Genomic DNA, 15,499 nt, shown 5'->3' on the forward strand with positions numbered 1-15,499 from the left:
ATTGAGGACGTCCCACCCCTCCCCTGGGCGGGGCCAACACCGAGGAACCCGGATTCCCAACCCCTCCTCTCCCCCTCGCCCTCCCCCCCGCCGCGCCCCGCCGCCCGGGCTTCTCCGAGGAGACGCCGACGACAGGGGGCGGGGTGGGGGTGGGGGTGGGGTCGTCTACGCGGGGCCACGCAGGCGCCGCTTTACGGCAGGGGTGGGCGTGGGGCGCCGTCGAGTCCCGCCGGCCCCCGCGCAAGGTTCAGAGCTGACCGGGTTTGTCCCGCCGGAGCGTGGCCTCAGCCAGGTGGGTCCCCTCAGCCTCCTTCGTTTCCTTTCCCTGACGCGGGGCGACGCGGGGCCGGGGGCTGGGCTCCGTCCGGCAGCCTTTCTGATCCCGGGGACCCTCCCCGTCCTCTAGCGTCTGGGCAGCGTATGCCTGGCGTGCGCCATAGGCCAATGGTCGCTGCATCCTGGCCGGCTCGGGGGGAGGCGGGGACGGGCCGAGGGGGCGCCGCGTGGGCCCGGCCGGGGTCTGGCGTTTAGGCGAGGCTGGCTGAGCGTGGGCGCCGGGATTGTACCGCCGCCTGAGTTCTGTGCCCTGGCGCCAGTAGGGAGAGCGTCCAAGTAGAGCCCCTAGGGAAGCGGTTCCCTGTGGCCAGAGGGCGGGGAGGGCAGGAGGAGAGCGCGGGGCCGCCAGCTCCTTCTTCCTTCCCTCCCCATTTACGTGGCCGCAGGAGGGTCGGCTTGGTTGGGTGGGATTGAGTGCGCTGCCGACAGGGACTGGGCTCCCCGGAATGTATCCCTAGAGAAGTAACATTTCCTTTCGTGAATTTTTGACCTAAAAAAGTTCTAGCTCCATTTTCACGTATGCATTTAACCACATGGAAGATTAACCCCCCAAATTTTCAGGGTCTCTGCAAGTGATGGGAATACTGGTGGTTAATGTTTTTTATCTATTTACAGTTCTGTGCAGTAACAGGAGGCCTTTTATTAATGAAAGAAGCAATGAAGCTTTTTAAAGAAATAATTTCAGGTTATCAAAGATAAAAGTTCATGGTAATAATACAAAATATGAATAAGGGGAGCAAATTATATGTGGACAAAAAACTCCAAAAGGAAAAAAAACCACAGTTTTTTTTATGACACTGTTAAGGGTGCGTGTTCGTGCAAATGCTTGTTTCTTGTTACTGATAATTGGCAGAAGATTGGCCTTATTACCAAAATTTAAAAATTCGAAGAACTTCTGTAGACATTTGATGCCATGAGAGGGCAATCGAAATTAAAGGGTCAGGGATTTTCATATAAAGGACTGTACTTTGTTTACAGTGGGATTATAACCATTTCATGGGTAAAGGGGATTTGAGACAAGTCAGACTCAAGAGAGGTGAGGAAATGGCAGGTAATACAGGCCCCTCTGAAAGGGCAGGTCTTGGTTGGGAACTCATACTTTGTATGAAGTTATAGTGTAGTTTTTGTTTGTATTTCCTTTATATGTGCGGCTGGGGAATCTTTTGGTATATTTAAGAGCCTTTTGTGGCTCTTTTTCTGTGAACTAGTAATGTCTTTTTCTCTTGGTTGTTACTCTTAAACGATATCTAGAAGCTTGTTCTCTATGTTAGGAAGACTACTGATGTGAATTAAATACTTTTTTCCCGTTTATCAATGCTTTTCTAACTTCGATTATGCTTTTTTCGTTAGCATGGTAAATTTTAGGTGTTCACATTTATCCTTTTTGTTTTTTTAATGGATTTTTGGGTCAGGCGTGCAAAAGGCTTTTCCTGCTCCCGAGCTATAAAGGAATCTTGCCCATTACTTCTTCTAGTAGTTGTATGGTTCTGTGCATTGTACCTTTAATTCTTGGATGCCTGTACAGTTCATCGTGGTTTATTGTGAGAGGTGTGGAACTGTGAGCCTATTCTAGATGGGTATCACTTTGTCCCAAGGCTGTCTGTACTCTCATTGATTTGGGAGGCTGCCTCAGTGTATACTAAATTCTTGTATGTCTTCAGGTCTATTCTTGAACTTTGTGTTCTACTATATATTTTCACATGTGGTATGACTAGTTCTCTCACAACATGGCTATTCATTGTCATAACTCTCCTGGATATCTCTGCCTGTTTGTTTTCCCTTATTAACAGTGGAAAATAACAAAGTGTTCAAAAGCCTTTTGGATTTTCTTTGGGATTAGAATGGATTGCTTGATTAACTGATGAAGAATTGTTAATGTTCTTGAGTCTAAGTCTGTTTATCCGAGAATGTAGTACATCTTTATTCTTGTTTAAGTCTACTTGTCTGTCCTACGGGAATTTTAAAGTGTTCCTCCTGTAGATTTCCATGTGTGTATTAACATTACCCTAAGCATATAATCTTTCACCATTGGTAATTTAAAATCCTGTAAACTTTGTTTCTAACTGGATATTTATTTATGGAATTGGCTTATAAAAACATTCGTAGAGCACTTGATTGTCAGGACTTTTGTTAATTTTCTCGGTTTCAGTGAATGGTATATTTTCCATATTGTAATCAACCCTTCGAAAGGTTAGAACTTTGTGAAACGTACCCCTCCGAGTGTTGGATTTTTGAGCACTGGGTGGGTAAAGTCGGGGAAAAAGAAGTTAAAAATCAATGTCTCTGAAATGTTTTCCCTCTTAGGCGCACTGTTGCAGTCTAGTGTCACTAATTTTTTAAAACACCTCGTTATAGGGATACCGAAACCCTTGATTTCCCTTTTTTTACACACTTCTAAGATTTCTAAACATTTTGCAAGTTAATGTTAAGTGGAAAGGATGCTGAGCCCCTTCTATTTATTAAGCCAGTGACTAGGTCCTGACCCACACAAACTCCCTACCCAAGGCTGTGAGCAAGGTGATATAACTGTGCCCTTTTGACCAAAGTTAACACCCGGACATATAAAGAGGCCTGTCTGCTTGAGGTCCCAGGTGTCTTTCCAAACAGGAGGAACTTGAAATCAATTGGAAACAAGGAATTAGGGGCTCAGTTGATCATTATGGACAAGAAGTATTGATAACAGACTTTGATCCGGTGATTCCAGAAGAGGATGAATATCTCAATAAATGTATAATGAAAGGGTAGAGACATCCTTCCCAATACGTAACAAGATGGGCTTAAGAAACTCTGGAGATTAAGACCCAGACATTATTAAAAGGGTCAAAACAAAACAACCGTAATATATTTGCATTACCCTTCCTTTGCATTGCCTAGTAAAAGGGATAAACATCTTCTCTGTTGAAACAAAAGGTTACCAAATACTGATGATTTTCTTCTGAAGAGACTTCCACTGATACTATTTGTTCTTTTATGAGGCAGAACAAATACATTAGTGATTGGGTGGGTGGGTGGGTGGGGGAAGCCATACAATGTTTTTAAAAAGGAAATGCTAGACTTGGCATTACCTAAAGATAGGGCTTTTTACACTGATTTAGAGCAATTTATATTTAATTCCTGGCATTGTGTTAAACAGTGGTAAACAGAGTGACCCTCCACCAACACTGGTTCCTTTGGTGTCTCTGATATGGAATCTACCTCCTCTGGACTGACCTGTGTGTAAAACCATCAGGCTGGCGTCTCTGTGACTCTAGACTGTACCTCAGCTAGCACTAGTAAGCAGGGGCTAGGACCACGTGTGGTGCATCTGCTGAGGTCTCTTGCCCTACTCCAGTGCTAAACACACAGGAACGGATAGGGAATAGGTTCAGATCCACTGCTAGCTACCTGGATGAGGAACCTTTCCTTTTCTGGCCAGGAGGCAGGCTAAGAGGACCAAACAGGGATGAGGCTCTGCTCATCCAAATGTGGAAGTGCTACCCAAATTTGGCCAAAACGGTGAGCCGCCATGTTGGAGGCAGGTTGGAGTGGAGTTGGTGTATTTTTCCCCTCACAAAGGGGCACAAGGACAGGTCTAGGAGACGGGGGAGGGGGTGGTGAGTACGGGCAGGATGGCATTTCTGGTGCAACACTGCCATCAAGAGGAACTCATTCCCAGATGCCAAGCACACTGCGCTGAGACGCCACAAAGAGGAGGCCCCGCAGAAGCAGGATGGAGGGCCAGACTTTGAGGCGCGCCCCTCTGAAGTGGCCAGGTTGATGAGCCATCTTGCTTTTGCCGTGTTGGGCAGGGGTTGGCATTTCGTTTTTCCCTCGGCAAAGGGCAGAGGGAGAGGGCCTGGGGGAGGGGAAGGGGAAGGGCAGGTTGCCGTTCGTGGTGCAATACTGCCATCAAGAGGAACGGGTCCGCCGATCCCGCGAACCCTGTACCGTCCCTTCCTGGGGAGGAGTGACAAGGGATTGAAGTCGGGAACACTGGACAGTGGCCCCGGGAAGTCAAGAGCTCCGAGCTCCGCCTGGGAAGGGGCGGGAAGCATGGCCCAAGGCCCGGCGGTGCCGTGGAGGCTCCAGAGACGGGCAGTGGCACAGGGCGCACAGCCCGGCCGCCTGGCGTGTGGGGCTACAGGAAGTGGCGTCTCGGTGGACCCTGGTGGCCGCCACGTCTGGGCGGGCCTAGAGGAAGCTGCTCCGAAGGAGGCCAGGCCGGGGTTCTGCGGGCATTTGGCCACGTGCCCCTTCCCCTCGGAGCCAGAGCTCGTTCGGCCTGGGCGGGCCCAGGGCCCCGGAAGCCTCTCTGGGCCACGGTGCGGCCCAGCCAGAGACCACCGCGGGCAACGGGAGTTGTGCCGCCCTTGGCGGCAGCGGCCGAGGCGGGCCCAGTGACCTTCTTCTGTCCAGCTCAGAGACGACACGTGGAGCCTGGCTACCCAGTGCCCAGGGCTCCCGAGGCCCAGCGAGAGCTGGCAGTCCGAGTCCAGAAGGGGACGGCGCTGGCGGGACGCAGGAGCCACCGCAGAAGGAGCCCTTCACCTGAGCCGAAGAGTCTAATCGGTGGCTGCGGTGCCACCTCCCACGGTCTTCGGGATGCTGGCCCAGGCCTGGCCTGGCCTGTCCCGTCCCGATCCGTCCCGAGGGCTCCCGGACCCGGCTCCCGGAGAGGAGAGGGCAGGACACGAGAGGAGAGGAGCTGAGCAGAGCCCCGCCGAGTGGACCCCCGGGCCATGCATTTGCAGCAAGCTTCAGCTTTCTCCCCACGAGGCCCTGTGCCTCAGTTCGGCGAGGAGAAGGAAAGGCCCCGGCTTGCATTCCGGCCCGGCTCTCCAGGTCTCGGCCCTGTGCTTGCACCTGCAGCCCAGCCAGGGAATCAAGCCGAAGAGGTCTGAAGAAGCTGCCTGAAGCTCACCTCTGTTGGACTGAGAGAAACGCCTTCCCCCCCCTTGCCCTCTCCCCCATGACCACCCCTCATCCAGCTTGTCTGCCAAGGCCAGGAACGAGGTGCATACTCCTGGGCACACGGCGGTGCCTTCGAGTCCCCGGCTTACCCGATAGGCCGCTTCTGGAACAAGCCGTGGGGCGGCTCGTTCCTGCCCTTTACCCAGCTCTTACCTGCCCGGGCGGGGGTGGATGGTGGGCTGGTTTGGGGGTCAGGTCCCGGGGCGGGGTGCGGTGTGGGGGGAGGGCTTCCGACTGGGAGCAAGTCTCCAGGCTGGACCCCTCCCTCCCTCCGCACGTACCCCTCCTGGAAGGGTGCTGAAACCCGCCCCGCGCCCCTTTCCTTTCGCGCGCCTCTGAGTCTCCCGACACGTTGTCAGGCGATCTTACGTGGACAGAGCCTTTCCTTGGGGCCGGGTCCTGACGTAGCTACGCGGTCTGACTGGTCGCCGGCCGCAGGTGCTCTCAGTGTGGCCCTCTGGCCAGGGCCAACGGCTGCACCTGCAGAACGTGGAGCCGCTTGTGAAAAATCCCAGGAGTCTTCCCCAAACAAGAGGACCGCCGGGTCCTCCACGGGGAGGGAGACCGAGGAACAGGGCGTTCCCCGGCCGCAAAGTTGCTGTTCCCGAGGTGAGCTCGAGTGCGGAAAACGGACCTGGATCCCCCTGCTGCGGACGGTGCCGTCCCTCTCTGCGTACCGATCGTGGCCCACTTCCATCCCACCGCGAGTGGGTCCTGGATACCCTGTGTCCTAGGGCACAGGAAGGGCCTCAACGGGATCCTGCGGGGCCTGGGACCCGGACTGTCTTTGGCAGGAGCAAAAAGTAAACAAACCGAAACACAGCTCGAACTGAAAGTGGAACGTGCAGTGCCCCTGCATTACTCTTCCTCGTCTGCGTCTGGGAGCAAGCACTAACGAGGAAACGTTCTCCAGGCTGTGTGCAGGGTGCTGCCCCCGACAGGGGACAGGGCGGCCACGTCCTCCCCTTTCCCCGTGGTCCACGGTGGCTGGGCCGGGGGCCTCCGCCGGGTCACCGGCCACGGGTCCTGGGTCCCCGGTGGCCCTGAGACCCCAGGGACCCCACTGGCCGACCTCGCTCCTGCAGGGAGAGCCAGGATCCAGGGGCCAGATGCCCTGGGGTGGGAGCTTCAGCTCCTTGTTCCTCAACATGGCGGCTGCCGAGGCCCGGCCCCGAGGGTGGGGAGCGCGGCGGGCCTGGCCGCCCGGGGCTCCTCGGTGGGCGAGCCCGGCCCCGAACCCCACCGCGTGTCGCTTCCACACCTACTCTGGAGGCGTGCCCGGCGGCCAGGTTCGGCCCGGGAATCCTCTGAGGGCTCCAAAGCCAGCCCTCCTCCCGTCACAGGCACAGGCCTTCCCCACAGTATCCACAGGCAGGGGCTGGAGGCCGTGCTCAAAAAGCTTCCGCTTGATGGCACTGTTGCTCCAGAAATGCCCAGCCCCTTGCGAGCGCGGCCTCTCCCTCCGCCCTTTGCGGATCAAAAAAGGCCCAGGGAGGCCCGAGAGCCATCCAAGCCTTCCGAGTGAGGGCCATCCAAGCCTTCCGAGTGGGGTTGGCCCTACTGGGGGGTTGGGGGAGGTGGTGTCTCTTCCTTTTGGGGCTTCTGCTTGGCAGTAGGAGCGCACAGGTAAAGACATCCCAAGGAATCCGTGCATCGGTGGGTCCATCTCCGCATCCCTCTGGGAGCTGTTCTGAGGCCACGTTGCCTGGCCCACATGTCCTGGGGACCGGGACCCTGTCATGTCTGCACACCTGGGGACGGGCATCCATCTGGGTCGTGTCGGGTAGAATCCTAGCTCTCTCTGGACATTGATTCAGAGCTAGAGGTGGCACAAGGACCTGGGTTTCTCCGCTTGCTGCGTGGTTGCCTCTCTGCTGTTCTCATCCAGCTACGTGAACTGGCTTAAGGGCTCAGGAGCAGGCCCGAGAGGGTCTAGGCCACTATGGCAGCGGGAGGAAGTGACGGGGACCCAGGGAGCTGGGGCAGATTGCCCCTGCTCACCTCCAGGGGTGTCAGGCAGTCACTCTGCCGTGGAGTGCCCGGGGTCGGGGGTGCAGGGAGGTGGTTTGGAGTTGCTGGGACAGGTGTAGATCCCAGTGGCTCCCCTCCATCCACACAGACAGATGACCTTGGGGAGGGCCGTCTGTTTAGCAGACCCTTCTGGGGAGCTCTGCATGGGACTGTGTCTGTACTCTAGCCTCAAACCCCCCACTCGTTCGTCGCTTCATTCACTCGCTCCCTGCTCCACTCGTTCATTCGTAAACACGCAGGTACACAAACGTGTGCGTGGGCGCGCGTGCGTATCATGCGTGCGTCGTGTGTAAGCACGTGTTCGTACCCTTATAGAGCGTGTACAAAACGTCCCTTCTCTTGTACTTTTTCCCTGTAACCGCCTCGGGGGTGCCGCTGTGGATAGGACTTTCTCCCAGTCAAAGCCAAAGCCCTCACCGTTGCTCGATGGCCGCTCCCAAATTGTCCCCCCCCCCCCCACGTCTGCGGAGGGAAGCACCCGTCATTTTTGCGTGCGTATGTATGCTCCCGGGGTTGAATGCAGGTGAAAGCAACGGGCCGCAGAGGGCTGTGTGCATGTCGCCTGCTCCCTGACCCCACCAGGCTCACGTAGTGATAGGTAGTCTTCTGCCCTTTTGGCTGCTCTCACGGCACTATAGGCGTGCCGTGGCGTTGGCACGTCTGTGCGGAGTCAACGCCGTGTCCTGCTAGGTCCCCTCCGTTTCTTTTCGGACAGCTGCCCAGGGTAGGGTACCCTTGTCTGTGCCTGGAGGCAGGAGCATAGGGTATCTCACGTGCCCCTCCTCTTTGGACGCTAGGCTTCCGCCTTGTTCCTTCCTCTCCTCTTCTGTCTCCCACGGAACTGGCTGTGAGGCGCGGGCCACTGAGTCGTCGTTACCAGGGTGCGGGTGAGCGTGACCAGGGTACGTTTTCCGGCGTCAGCGTCCACCCAGAGGAGAGGAGCAGGGTAAATCTCCAGTGGGCCACGTCCCAGAGCATGTGCCCTTATGCCCGGAAAGTCCATGCGGTGGACCTGTGTGCGGCCAGAGGGGAGACCGGTCGGTGCCCGTTGACCCACGCGTCCTAGGAACGGCTGGTCAGTTGTGGAGGACGCGCGCGGGCTTGCCAAGATACCTGGGGGTGTCCCGCCATAGTCCCACGGGTGCAGAGCCGAGGAGACGAGCTCCGCGCCTGTAAACGCCAGGGTGATGGCTGTGCTTCCCACCGGAAAGAGATTTTGGAGGGTGACGGGATCAAGGGTTTCACCGGACACGCTTCTTTGTGTACAAACTGCTTCCGTCTGACGGCCCCCCTGCCTCGGATAGCATCCGTGCCGTTTCCGAAGGACGAGTGGAGTTGATTCTTCACACTTGCGCCTTGTTTGGAAGTTTTTGGTTGACCCGGGGGTGCCGGTAGGAATAGGAACCGAAGGCACTCTCTCTCGAGGTTGCGCGGGCGGGGGTGTACGCGGACCCTCCCCCTTCCTCCCCCCTCCCCCTCCTCCCCCCTCCTCCCCCTCGCCGTCCTCCCCCTCCCCCTCCTCCCCCCTCCCCCTTCCTCCCCCCTCCTCCCCCCTCCCCCCCCCCCCCCCCCCCCCCGTTCACCAGCACCGTGGCGGTCCCACACTGAGTGATGGGAGTTCGGCTCTCTCTCGTTGCAGAGGAGGCAGAGCAGAAGGAAAGGAGGAGGAGGGAAATCGGGGACGTCGGTCATCTCCAGGCGCTGGTGTTCTGGGTGAGTGCGAGCTCTGCGTTCTCTTCCCTTCCCTCTTCCGAAAGAGTCTGTTTCACCATAGGAAAAAGTCAGTGATTCTGGTAGTTCATTCAGCAAGGCTCAAGAAGCAGGGACTCCCAGGTGGGATAGTGGCACGGGGACACGGGTGTACTGTGCCGGAGTTCTTGGCCATGGTAGGAAAGGCTCTCGAGTCAGGTCCTGACTGGGGAGCCGGAAGAAAGAGGTGCATGGACGAGCATCTAGAGCATCTGTGTACGGTTACCCTAGGTGATCGGTACGTAGCATTTGAGGTCAGTGTCCTGCGGGAGCGGGGAGAGTGGAAAGGGATCGGGCCCGGGCCGCTTGCACCGGCACCGGGACCCGGTCTGGGCTCCAGGCTCCGTGAAGCCAACCGCCCGTGACGTGATCACTCGGCGCCCCACCTCACCCCCGAGAAGCAGCAGTGCCAGCCCAGCCCGACGTGGGGGCCGGCGGTGGGAGACCGTGTGAGGGAGAGCCAGGCCTCGTGGGCTTTTTGCCTCCTGTGCTTTGAGTGGAGCCCGTGATGGCTGTTCCTCTCGTCCTCTCCTGATCGCTCTTGGGCCCAGCTCTCTCCACCATGGCCCTCCACCAAGCCAGGAAGGACTCGGGAACGTGCCCTTGCGGGATTATGAAGAGGGGGCGCCCGCTGGGCGGCGTGGAGGTTTGGCTCGGGGCAGCCCGCTGTAGGGCTCCTTGCGCTCCGCAAGTCTGCCTCTTGACAAACCAAGGAACTTGACGGTGTGGGGCCTTTCAGGAGGTGTACGTCCCTTCTTCCGTGTGGGAAATGTCGCCTGAGTGGGTGCGTGACCAGCAGCCGGAGGTGTTTTCTTTCTGTCTCTGTTTCTTCCTTCTCTCTCCTGTCTTCTGTTGAAACAGTCTTGCCGTGAGGAGGACGCCTCCTACCCTGGGCTCAAATTAATTGAAGGCTTCTCCAGGCGGGCTGGTGAGCGTGTGGCGCCGTGGTATAGCGAGGCGTCACGGCACACGGGTCGGCGGCGTGGCTGACGTTTCGTGGTTACCAAAGGGCGGAGGCAGGGTTCGAGCAGCAAGGGCAGCGTGGCATTTCTGGGGTGACCCTGCCTTCCACAGGACCCTGTTTGGCCATCCCAAGAGCCTTTCACGGTACTATCTGGGCGTCGAGTCAAGTCCCCCGGCGTGGGGCGAGGGTCCCGGAAGACGTGCACTCAGCACGGTGGGGCTCTTTTGGGTTTTCTCTCCTCGACGCACCTCAGTACCGCGGCTTGAAAGAATTGCCAAGGCCCGGGGGGCACAGCAGATTCGGAGTTAGAGAAAGAGAGGAAGGCGTGCTGAGACAAAACTGAGGGAAGGGGGCTTCCCTGGTGGCGCAGTGGTTGAGAATCTGCCTGCTAATGCAGGAGACACGGGTTCGAGCCCTGGTCTGGGAGGATCCCACATGCCGCGGAGCGGCTGGGCCCGTGAGCCACGGCTGCTGAGCCTGCGCTTCTGGAGCCTGTGCCCCGCGACGGGAGGGGCCGCGATAGTGAAAGGCCCGCGCACCGCGATGAAGAGCGGTCCCCGCACCGCGATGAAGAGTGGCCCCCACTTGCCGCAACTGGAGAAAGCCCTCGCACGAACCAAAGACCCAGCACAGCCAAAAATAAAATAAATAAATAAATAAATAAATAAATAAATAAAAATTAAAAAAAAAAAAACATGAACGACTACTTTAAAAAAAAAAAACAAAAAAAAAACTGAGGGAAGGGGGCTTCCCTGGTGGCGCAGTGGTTAAGAATCTGCCTGCCAATGCAGGGGACACGGGTTCGAGCCCTAGTCTGGGAAGATCCCACATGCCGTGGAGCAACTAAGCCCCGTGAGCCACAACTACTGAGCCTGCGCATCTGGAGCCTGTGCTCCGCAACGGGAGAGGCCGCGACAGTGAGAGGCCCGCGCACCGCGATGAAGAGTGGCCCCCACTCGCCGCAACTGGAGAAAGCCCTCGCACAGAAACAAAGACCCAACACAGCCAAAAATAAATAAATAATTAAAACAACAACAACAACAACAACAACAAAAACCGAGGGAGAAGGAGAGAAGACGCGATCACGTCCCGTCCCGTCCCGTCCCGTCCCGTCCCTCCGGTTCTTTCCAACACGGAGGACGCGTGGTGCTTCCCGAGGCGGCGGTGGACCAGGGCTCTCTTCTCTTTCCAAGGCCTCGTGTCCCCGGAGCACTTGGCATCCAGAGTGTGTTCCTTCAGCCAACATGGGTGGGGCCGGTGGCGGCAGTGCCCCCAGTGGCCCACCCCGCCCTCCACCCAAGTCAGCGCAACCAGGCAGGCGCTGAGAGGACGCTTAAGGGCAGGAGCCTGTGTCTAAACCACCTTCCCCAGTGCACCGGAAAGAAACTGAAGAGGAGTCCCCGGTGGCTCCCAGTCGCTCCGAGGTGTAAAGCACAGCGAGCTGGCGGGAGCCTACGCCCACCCACACACCCACCCCGGGGGTGTCTTCCCATCCCTGGCCTTCCCCTGGGCGGTGTCAGGAGACTGACCCGCTCCGGCGTCTCTGGGGCAGCGCCCGGCCGCCCTTCCGACTGACCCGTGTGTGCCACCGTCCACGCCTGAACAGCAAACCCCACTCCCACCCCCCGCCCCCGGGCCGCCGTGGAAGAAATGCCAGGTCCTCGGGGGCCGTCCATCGTCTTGCCATAGGAGGCCGAGCTCGCCCTGCACCGCGGCTGTGCCTGTGGGCTGCCGGCCCTTTGCGTCGGGCTGCTTGCCCCTCGGTGACTGATGAGAAGGTGCCTCGCCAGGCACCGCCCGGACGTGACTGGATCTCTGTGCTCACACTCGGAGTGTTTCCCGAGGTCCTAGGCAAATGTGGGTTGCTAAAGACACAGCTGCCGGTCCACGGCTGGGTGCCTGGATGGGGAGTCATAAAGGCAGGCTAAGAGGACCCCACAGAGACGAGGCCCCGCAGGATGGAGGGCCAGACTTTGAGGCGCGCCCCTCTGAAGTGGCCAGGTTGATGAGCCATCTTGCTTTTGCCGTGTTGGGCAGGGGTTGGCATTTCGTTTTTCCCTCGGCAAAGGGCAGAGGGAGAGCGCCTGGGGGAGGGGAAGGGGAAGGGCAGGTTGCCGTTCGTGGTGCAATACTGCCATCAAGAGGAACGGGTCTGCCGATCCCGCGAACCCTGTACCGTCCCTTCCTGGGGAGGAGTGACAAGGGATTGAAGTCGGGAACACTGGACAGTGGCCCCGGGAAGTCAAGAGCTCCGAGCTCCGCCTGGGAAGGGGCGGGAAGCATGGCCCAAGGCCCGGCGGTGCCGTGGAGGCTCCAGAGACGGGCAGTGGCACAGGGCGCACAGCCCGGCCGCCTGGCGTGTGGGGCTACAGGAAGTGGCGTCTCGGTGGACCCTGGTGGCCGCCACGTCTGGGCGGGCCTAGAGGAAGCTGCTCCGAAGGAGGCCAGGCCGGGGTTCTGCGGGCATTTGGCCGCGTGCCCCTTCCCCTCGGAGCCAGAGCTCGTTCGGCCTGGGCGGGCCCAGGGCCCCGGAAGCCTCTCTGGGCCACGGTGCGGCCCAGCCAGAGACCACCGCGGGCAACGGGAGTTGTGCCGCCCTTGGCGGCAGCGGCCGAGGCGGGCCCAGTGACCTTCTTCTGTCCAGCTCAGAGACGACACGTGGAGCCTGGCTACCCAGTGCCCAGGGCTCCCGAGGCCCAGCGAGAGCTGGCAGTCCGAGTCCAGAAGGGGACGGCGCTGGCGGGACGCAGGAGCCACCGCAGAAGGAGCCCTTCACCTGAGCCGAAGAGTCTAATCGGTGGCTGCGGTGCCACCTCCCACGGTCTTCGGGATGCTGGCCCAGGCCTGGCCTGGCCTGTCCCGTCCCGATCCGTCCCGAGGGCTCCCGGACCCGGCTCCCGGAGAGGAGAGGGCAGGACACGAGAGGAGAGGAGCTGAGCAGAGCCCCGCCGAGTGGACCCCCGGGCCATGCATTTGCAGCAGGCTTCAGCTTTCTCCCCACGAGGCCCTGTGCCTCAGTTCGGCGAGGAGAAGGAAAGGCCCCGGCTTGCATTCCGGCCCGGCTCTCCAGGTCTCGGCCCTGTGCTTGCACCTGCAGCCCAGCCAGGGAATCAAGCCGAAGAGGTCTGAAGAAGCTGCCTGAAGCTCACCTCTGTTGGACTGAGAGAAACGCCTTCCCCCCCCTTGCCCTCTCCCCCATGACCACCCCTCATCCAGCTTGTCTGCCAAGGCCAGGAACGAGGTGCATACTCCTGGGCACACGGCGGTGCCTTCGAGTCCCCGGCTTACCCGATAGGCCGCTTCTGGAACAAGCCGTGGGGCGGCTCGTTCCTGCCCTTTACCCAGCTCTTACCTGCCCGGGCGGGGGTGGATGGTGGGCTGGTTTGGGGGTCAGGTCCCGGGGCGGGGTGCGGTGTGGGGGGAGGGCTTCCGACTGGGAGCAAGTCTCCAGGCTGGACCCCTCCCTCCCTCCGCACGTACCCCTCCTGGAAGGGTGCTGAAACCCGCCCCGCGCCCCTTTCCTTTCGCGCGCCTCTGAGTCTCCCGACACGTTGTCAGGCGATCTTACGTGGACAGAGCCTTTCCTTGGGGCCGGGTCCTGACGTAGCTACGCGGTCTGACTGGTCGCCGGCCGCAGGTGCTCTCAGTGTGGCCCTCTGGCCAGGGCCAACGGCTGCACCTGCAGAACGTGGAGCCGCTTGTGAAAAATCCCAGGAGTCTTCCCCAAACAAGAGGACCGCCGGGTCCTCCACGGGGAGGGAGACCGAGGAACAGGGCGTTCCCCGGCCGCAAAGTTGCTGTTCCCGAGGTGAGCTCGAGTGCGGAAAACGGACCTGGATCCCCCTGCTGCGGACGGTGCCGTCCCTCTCTGCGTACCGATCGTGGCCCACTTCCATCCCACCGCGAGTGGGTCCTGGATACCCTGTGTCCTAGGGCACAGGAAGGGCCTCAACGGGATCCTGCGGGGCCTGGGACCCGGACTGTCTTTGGCAGGAGCAAAAAGTAAACAAACCGAAACACAGCTCGAACTGAAAGTGGAACGTGCAGTGCCCCTGCATTACTCTTCCTCGTCTGCGTCTGGGAGCAAGCACTAACGAGGAAACGTTCTCCAGGCTGTGTGCAGGGTGCTGCCCCCGACAGGGGACAGGGCGGCCACGTCCTCCCCTTTCCCCGTGGTCCACGGTGGCTGGGCCGGGGGCCTCCGCCGGGTCACCGGCCACGGGTCCTGGGTCCCCGGTGGCCCTGAGACCCCAGGGACCCCACTGGCCGACCTCGCTCCTGCAGGGAGAGCCAGGATCCAGGGGCCAGATGCCCTGGGGTGGGAGCTTCAGCTCCTTGTTCCTCAACATGGCGGCTGCCGAGGCCCGGCCCCGAGGGTGGGGAGCGCGGCGGGCCTGGCCGCCCGGGGCTCCTCGGTGGGCGAGCCCGGCCCCGAACCCCACCGCGTGTCGCTTCCACACCTACTCTGGAGGCGTGCCCGGCGGCCAGGTTCGGCCCGGGAATCCTCTGAGGGCTCCAAAGCCAGCCCTCCTCCCGTCACAGGCACAGGCCTTCCCCACAGTATCCACAGGCAGGGGCTGGAGGCCGTGCTCAAAAAGCTTCCGCTTGATGGCACTGTTGCTCCAGAAATGCCCAGCCCCTTGCGAGCGCGGCCTCTCCCTCCGCCCTTTGCGGATCAAAAAAGGCCCAGGGAGGCCCGAGAGCCATCCAAGCCTTCCGAGTGAGGGCCATCCAAGCCTTCCGAGTGGGGTTGGCCCTACTGGGGGGTTGGGGGAGGTGGTGTCTCTTCCTTTTGGGGCTTCTGCTTGGCAGTAGGAGCGCACAGGTAAAGACATCCCAAGGAATCCGTGCATCGGTGGGTCCATCTCCGCATCCCTCTGGGAGCTGTTTTGAGGCCACGTTGCCTGGCCCACATGTCCTGGGGACCGGGACCCTGTCATGTCTGCACACCTGGGGACGGGCATCCATCTGGGTCGTGTCGGGTAGAATCCTAGCTCTCTCTGGACATTGATTCAGAGCTAGAGGTGGCACAAGGACCTGGGTTTCTCCGCTTGCTGCGTGGTTGCCTCTCTGCTGTTCTCATCCAGCTACGTGAACTGGCTTAAGGGCTCAGGAGCAGGCCCGAGAGGGTCTAGGCCACTATGGCAGCGGGAGGAAGTGACGGGGACCCAGGGAGCTGGGGCAGATTGCCCCTGCTCACCTCCAGGGGTGTCAGGCAGTCACTCTGCCATGGAGTGCCCGGGGTCGGGGGTGCAGGGAGGTGGTTTGGAGTTGCTGGGACAGGTGTAGATCCCAGTGGCTCCCCTCCATCCACACAGACAGATGACCTTGGGGAGGGCCGTCTGTTTAGCAGACCCTTCTGGGGAGCTCTGCATGGGACTGTGTCTGTACTCTAGCCTCAAACCCCCCACTCGTTCGTCGCTTCATTCACTCGCTCCTTGCTCCACTCGTTCATTCGTAAACACGCAG

The 15,499-nt window shown here is 59.5% G+C and overlaps 1 long non-coding RNA gene across 2 annotated transcripts in view; it reads left to right on the forward strand.

Annotated features, from left to right (window-relative positions):
• The first annotated feature begins 91 nt into the window (after window positions 1-91).
• LOC130706380 (uncharacterized) overlaps window positions 92-15,499 on the forward strand; it is a 37,256-nt gene continuing 21,848 nt past the window's right edge. For both annotated transcript variants that reach the window (XR_009006648.1, XR_009006649.1), the window contains exons 1-2: window positions 92-292; window positions 8,957-9,030. This is a non-coding gene — a long non-coding RNA (uncharacterized LOC130706380). The remainder of the gene's footprint in view (window positions 293-8,956; window positions 9,031-15,499) is intronic.

The sequence above is a fragment of the Balaenoptera acutorostrata genome, chromosome X, assembly GCF_949987535.1.
Source record: "Balaenoptera acutorostrata chromosome X, mBalAcu1.1, whole genome shotgun sequence".
NCBI lineage: Eukaryota > Metazoa > Chordata > Mammalia > Artiodactyla > Balaenopteridae > Balaenoptera > Balaenoptera acutorostrata.